General features: G+C 42.0%; 1 pseudogene; it reads left to right on the forward strand.

Annotated features, from left to right (window-relative positions):
• Nucleotides 1-337: 337 nt before the first annotated feature.
• LOC136176392 (large ribosomal subunit protein uL30 pseudogene) lies at nucleotides 338-2238 on the forward strand (annotated as a pseudogene).
• Nucleotides 2239-6603: the final 4365 nt, after the last annotated feature.

Consider the following 6603-nt stretch of genomic DNA (forward strand, 5'->3'; position numbering starts at 1 on the left):
TCATTGTGGGTTTAACTCAGAATTTCTCTACATGGGTCGAATCTGGGGTCTATAATGAAGGCACTAGGCCATCCAGGGGAAGTTCTTCACATTGGAATAGACAGAAGAAGACATGTGCAACATCACAAACCAGATCCATGCCTTTGGTTACATCACGAACACTGAGAATTCCATTGGCCAAAGCAAGTCACATGACTGACCCCAACATCAATAGTGATGAGCAACATACAAGGAGCAGGAATTTAAATATTTGACTATCATGATTCCCTTTTGAAAATTATGGGAATAAGCATTAATTTTGAGAAGTGTACCTCCTTCCCAGCTGGAACCATGGACGATGCAGAAGAGAAGAAAAAGAAGGTTTGCTGCTATGCCAGAAACCATTAAGAAAAAGCAAAAGAATTTCAGAGAGCTTAAGCTCCAGCACCGGAGAAATAAGTTTGCCCAAAAGATGCTTCAAAGATAAGGCAAAGATAAAGCTTATCTATGAAAAAGCTGAACACTTTCACAAGGAATACAGGCAGATGTACAGAACTGAAATTCAAATGACTAGGATGACACAAGAAGTCAGCAACTTCTATGTACCTGCAGAACCCAAATTGGCATTTGTTTTCAGGATTATAGGTATCAGCTGTGTGAGCCCAAAGGTTTGAAATGTGTTTCAACTTCTTTGCCTCCGTCAGATCTTCAATGGCACCTTTGTGGATTGCCAACAAGGCACCTTCGTGAAGGTGAAGCTGTGAAGCTCAACAAAGCTTCAATTAACACACCGAGAATCGTGGAACCATACACTGTCTGTTGGTATTCAGTCACTCAGTCATGTCTGACTCTTGGCAACCCCATGGGCTGCAGCATGCCAAGCTTCCCTGTCCTTCGCTATCTCCCAGAGTTTGCTCAAACTCATGTCCATTGAGTCGGTGATGCCATCCAACCATCTCATCCTTTGTCGTCCCCTTCTCCTTCTGCCTTCAATCTTTCCCAGCATCAGGGGCTTTTCTAATGAGTTGGCACTTCACATCAGGTAGCCAAAGTATTGGAGCTTCAGCTTCAGAATCAGTCCTTCCAATGAGTAGTCAGGGTTGATTTCCTTTAGGATTGACTGGTTTGATCTCCTTGCTGTCAAAGGGACTCTCAAGAGTCTTCTCCAACACTACAGTTTGAAGGCATCAATTCTTTGATGCTCAGGCCTCATGATAGTCAAGCTGTCACATCTGTACATGACTACTGGAAAAACCATAGTTTTCACTATACAGACCTTTGTCGGAAAAGTAGTATCTCTGATTTTTAATATGCTGTCTAGGTTTGTCATAGCTTTTCTTCCAAGGAGCAAACATCTTTTAATTTCATGGCTGCAGTCAGCACCTGCAGTGATTTTGGAGCCCAAGAAAATAAAGTCTGTCACTATTTCCATTTTTTCCCCCATCTATTTGCCACGAAGTGATGGGACTGGATGCCATAATCTTAGTTTTTTTTAACTCTGAGCTTTAAACCAGTTTTTTCACTCTCTTTCACCTTCATCAAGAGGCTCTTTAGTTCATCTTTGCTTTCTGCCATTCAGTTCAGTTCAGTTCAATCACTCAGTCGTGTCCGACTTTTTGCGACCCCATGAATCGCAGCACGCCAGGCCTCCCTGTCCATCACCAGCTCCTGGAGTTTACTCAAACGCATGTCCATCGAGTCGGTGATGCCATCCAGCCATCTCATCTTCTGTCGTCCCCTTCTCCTCCTGCCCCCAATCCCTCCCAGCATCAGGGTCTTTTCCAATGAGTCAACTCTTCGTATGAGGTGGCCAAAGTATTGGAGTTTCAGCTTCAGCATCAGTCCTTCCAATGAACACCCAGGACTGATCTCCTTTAGGACAGACTGGCTGGATCTCCTTGCAGTCCAAGGGACTCTCAAGAGTCTTTTCTGCCATCAAGGGTACCCAAATCTGAAGTCTGTAAATGAATTGATCTACAACCGTGGTTACGGCAAAACTAAAAGGAGTCAATTGTCCTGACAGTTAACATGTTGATTGTTCAGTCTCATGGGAAATATGGCATTATCTGCATGGAGGATCTGATTCATGAGATCTATGTTGCTGGGAAGCAGTTCAAAGAAGCAAACAGTTTCCTGTGGCCCCTTAAATTGTCTTCTTCGTGAAGTGGAATGGAGAAAAAGACCACCCACTTTGTAGAAGGTGGAGATGCTGGAAACAGGGAAGAGCAGATCAACAGGCTTATCTGAAGGATGAACTGAGGTATCTACTGTGATTATTTTTGCAATCTGATCAGTTAATAAACAGTGATTGCTTTTTAAAAAAAGGTGATAATAGAATGGTTTGTAAGGTATGAAGAACCATCTAAAAGTAAAGTACTGTAATTACTTTTTCAAAGAGAAGCACTAATAGTCAGCAGAATGTGTTTCTATTTTGAGAGAAGTTGATATTTTGCAAAACAATATGCCAGTTCTTGCCCAGGGGATGATAGCTGCTCAGCCCTTTAAAGTAACTGGTGAAAATGTCATTTGCAGACAATAGGCTGTGTCTGCCAAGCTTGGCATTTTGATGGTTATTTTAATGTCTTGGGCAATTAATTGCTGGCAGTAAATATTCACACATTTCAGTGAAATGGCTAGGTGGCATGAGATTTTAAATTCAGTTTAGGAAGTAGGGAGTCAAATCTGACAATACACAGATGAGTACAAAGGGTACCATGGAAATAGCTGGAAGGTGAAGACTTAGAATCAAATGAACTAAATCAAGTCTTAGAGAAGACAGGGTAAGTGAGGATAATTCACTCCTTTCCTCATCAGTCACGTGGCCAGGGTGCTTTTCTGGGCTCCAGATCAAATTGTTCTAATTGTTCTCCTTATGGATTAGGATGTATGTCAGCTGAGGAAAAAAAAAAATGGCTCATCAGACGAGGATTCTGTTGATAGGCCATTCAATGCACTAATTTTTTTAGTAGGCTTTGTTGATAATCTAAAGTTCTCTGGATTGCCTGTTTTACTAGTCCATTATGATCCAGGAAATGTTCCCCCTGCTGCTTTTTCCCCTAAGTAGAGTTGTACTATACAATTATCTACATATATATATATTATATATATATGTATATGTATATATCAGTTCAGTTCAGTTCAGTCGCTCAGTAGTGTCTGACTCTTGGCAACCCCATGGGTTGCAGCATGCCAAGCTTCCCTGTCCTTCGCTATCTCCTAGAGTTTGCTCAAACTCATGTCCATCGAATCGGTGATGCCATCCAACCATCCTCTATTGTCCCCTTCTCCTCCTGCCTTCAGCCTTGCCCAGCATCAGGGTCTTTTCTAAAGAGTCAGTTCTTCCCATCAAGTGGCAAAGTATTAGCGTTTCATATGATCTATATATATATGGGCTTTCCTTGTGGCTCAGCTGATGAAGAATCTGCCTGCAATGTGGGAGACCTGGGTTTGATCCCTGGGTTGGGAAGATCCCCTGGAGAAGGGAAAGGCTACCCATTCCAGTATTCTGGCCTGGAGAATTCCATGGACTGTATAGTCAGTCCATGGGTTTGCAAAGAGTTGGACATGAATGAGCGACTTTCACTTCACTTCATATATATGTATATATGATCAACTGCCTCAAGACGTTTAATCATTGCTAATTCTATCGGAGGCCTGGTTACCCATCAGGTAATGTAAGAGACAGCTATCTCATGAAATAGCATGTAAGTAATACAGCTAATAACATTAATAAAGCTTTCAGAGGGATTTAAGCCATGAGCTTCGGAACCAAGTCGACTCCCAAAATGATCACCAAGACTAGAAAGTGAAACACTTAAGGCAGAAATCTAATTTTTCATGTGTCATTAAATGTGTAATATTATAGGCTTCTTCTGGTGTGAAAATGCAGCATTCGGTTTGAATTTTAATTCAAATTCGAGTGCCTCCTTGAGATGCTGTAAGGTTAAGGAGAACCATGTGACTTTGTAACGCAACTTCATCAAAGAGACTTCAAAATTCAGTAGGCCAATAGCTTGGTTACTATCATTTAAGGTTTTGTTTCTGTTAAGGCTTCAGTGTGGGTAATTACATCTTCTAATTCTACTGAAGTCACAAAAGTAGCTGCTAAATGGTCATACCAGTTGAACACAGATCTCTGAGTCCTTTAGGCTTGTGTTAATGGCAAATTTGCTAGAGTCACATCTAAATTAGCACTCAAGCGGCCTTGAGAACAAGGAAATCCTAAAGTACTCATTCCTATCCATCCTGGTGGAAGCCATGGCTGTAGATAGGTGGTTCAGAGATATTGAGTTTCACTAGGTGTGACCCTGTATATTTCTGGTTGCCTGACCCAATATGTTCCATACCAATCACTATCTTTAAGGGAAATGAGATATTGGCATTTTTCATAAGGCACCCAGGCCAATTTTCTAGTGTTATTAGACTCATTATTTTTTCTGGATGCTGTTCTCAGTCATGTCTGACTCTTTGCATCCCCATGTACTATAGACTGCCAGGCTCCTCTTTCCATGGGATTCTCCAGGCAAGAATACTGGAGTGAGTTGCCATTTCCTCCTCCAAGGGATCTTCCTGACCTAGGGATCGAACCTGTGTCTCTTGCATCTCCTGCATTGGTAGGCCAATTCTTTACCACTAGCTCTACCTGGGATAATGCAATTTAATTTTTCCCAACATAGCGGGGTCTTTAAACTTAACCATACCCTGGTGTTAGCCATATAAATCCATCCTATAACTCAGGAAGGATCCATGTAACAATCGGGAAGTTACAACTTTCTGTTGAAATGGAGCTCGTTGTTCTGACTGAGATTGAATAATTTTAAAGAAAAGCTCATATTTATGGCCAGAATCAGAGTGAGTATGCTTGATTGTCTGAGTAAGGGTGTCCTGTCTATCAGGAGCATTAGAGGCTTGGATAGAACCTTTTGTTCAATAGTTGAGAAGCAAATTTCATGTATTCATGCCAGAGGAAATTTTGAAATCACTTTCTAATTTCTCTAGAGATAAATTACAAGATCTTTGTCATATGAGAAGGCAATAGAAACGTATATAGTTAAAAGCATTAAAAATGTATTAAAGAACCTCACATATAATGGTAATAATAATAATAATATAATTTTTTTTCTGGGTTTCTATTTTTCAGCTTAATCCTTTGGTTAATGTTTGGAACACTTCCAGAAAAAAATAAACTTATTGAGTCTCAAAACAACCCTTCTTTCCCAAAGAGGGAACCCTTTTGGTAAATCACTTGCAAAACTTTTGCTCCCCTTTTCACACAGGTTTTCTAAACAGGACAGGCTTTCTCCTTTTGCTCTTCTGCCTTGGCCCGCTTCTCTTGATCAGCTTTTAAACTGGACATTTTTTCTTGCTTTTCTCACTGCACTGACCATACAGCATAGGCAGCATAGACGGTAGTTATAGAGGGGGAAGCGGGAAATACCACTGCCTCTATATACCAGGAGCTACTGTGTACAGTGAGCCTGAATATAAATCACTCCTAGGCAGCCTGGTCCTGCCTGCCCAGTGGGGCTGAGGACCTGGCAGACCAACGAGAGCCGTCAGAGGCAAGCGGTGCTTACAGGGACCTCTGCTGAAGGCTTCCCGGCGGGGAGCCGTTCTGGGGAAGAAAATGCGCCCCCTTCCTGCAGTTCAACCCTCAGCATCACAGAATTGCATCCAGTTCCCTTTGGGTCAAAGGCAAGAGCTGAGTTAATCACCCAGTGTAGTCACTCAAAAGCAAAATTTGGCTTCTCCTCCAGGGCAATCCCAAGGAAGCCATGTGCCCTCCGACACTGCTGTGGGGGGCCCGGAGGGGAAGGCAGAAGGCTAGGGAGCTGCTCACACCTGCATGGACTTTTACTTTTCCGTGTAGAAGCTTCCCCATGTTTAAAATTCCAAGGGAGAAGGGAGACTTGGTAAAGGCTGTGGTGGGAGGTTGAATTGCAGGCTGTGCTTCCTTCATTTTCAAAGTCGGCGGGCTAGCATCTCCAACCTCTGTCGCTCCCTCTGATCTCAGCTCCTGGCATCACCTTCTCTTACTCTGAATCTACTGCTTTTATCACATATGGACCTTTGTGATTACATTTGCCGGCGCAGATAATGTAAGATAATCTTCCCTTCTCAATGACTTAATCCCATCTGGAGATTTCCTCTCTTTTTCTATGCAAGCTCACATATTCACAGGTTCTAGGAATTAGGATATAGACATCTGGGGGTCTTTAGGGGGCTTATTCTTTCAATCACAAAAGGGAAACAGTTTGTGGTGAATACATGGAAGATGAATGAATTAATTAACTATAAAAAGAGGACACAGGTTACACTGGGTAGAAAGGGAGACCATTTTTGACTTTCTTCAATAGAGTACTCGACAGAATACAGCTCCCCAGCAAAGTGATTAAGATTTAAAGAACTACAGTCTGGAGAATTCAAACAAAAATAAAACAGGGTTCCAATTTAGAAGAAATGGGACAAATGCCCAGCTCCTAAAAGTAGAAGGTAATATGAAACTTTCTTTTATTCCTTCTTTCCTTCTCCCCCCCCCCTTTTTTTGTGCAAGAATAAGGCAGTAGCCAGTTGCTAGAATAACCTTTGCCTGACTCTCTTATCTAAAATAAGATGTCTCTGCCT

The sequence above is a fragment of the Muntiacus reevesi genome, chromosome 10 (assembly GCF_963930625.1).
Source record: "Muntiacus reevesi chromosome 10, mMunRee1.1, whole genome shotgun sequence".
Taxonomy (NCBI): Eukaryota; Metazoa; Chordata; class Mammalia; order Artiodactyla; family Cervidae; genus Muntiacus; species Muntiacus reevesi.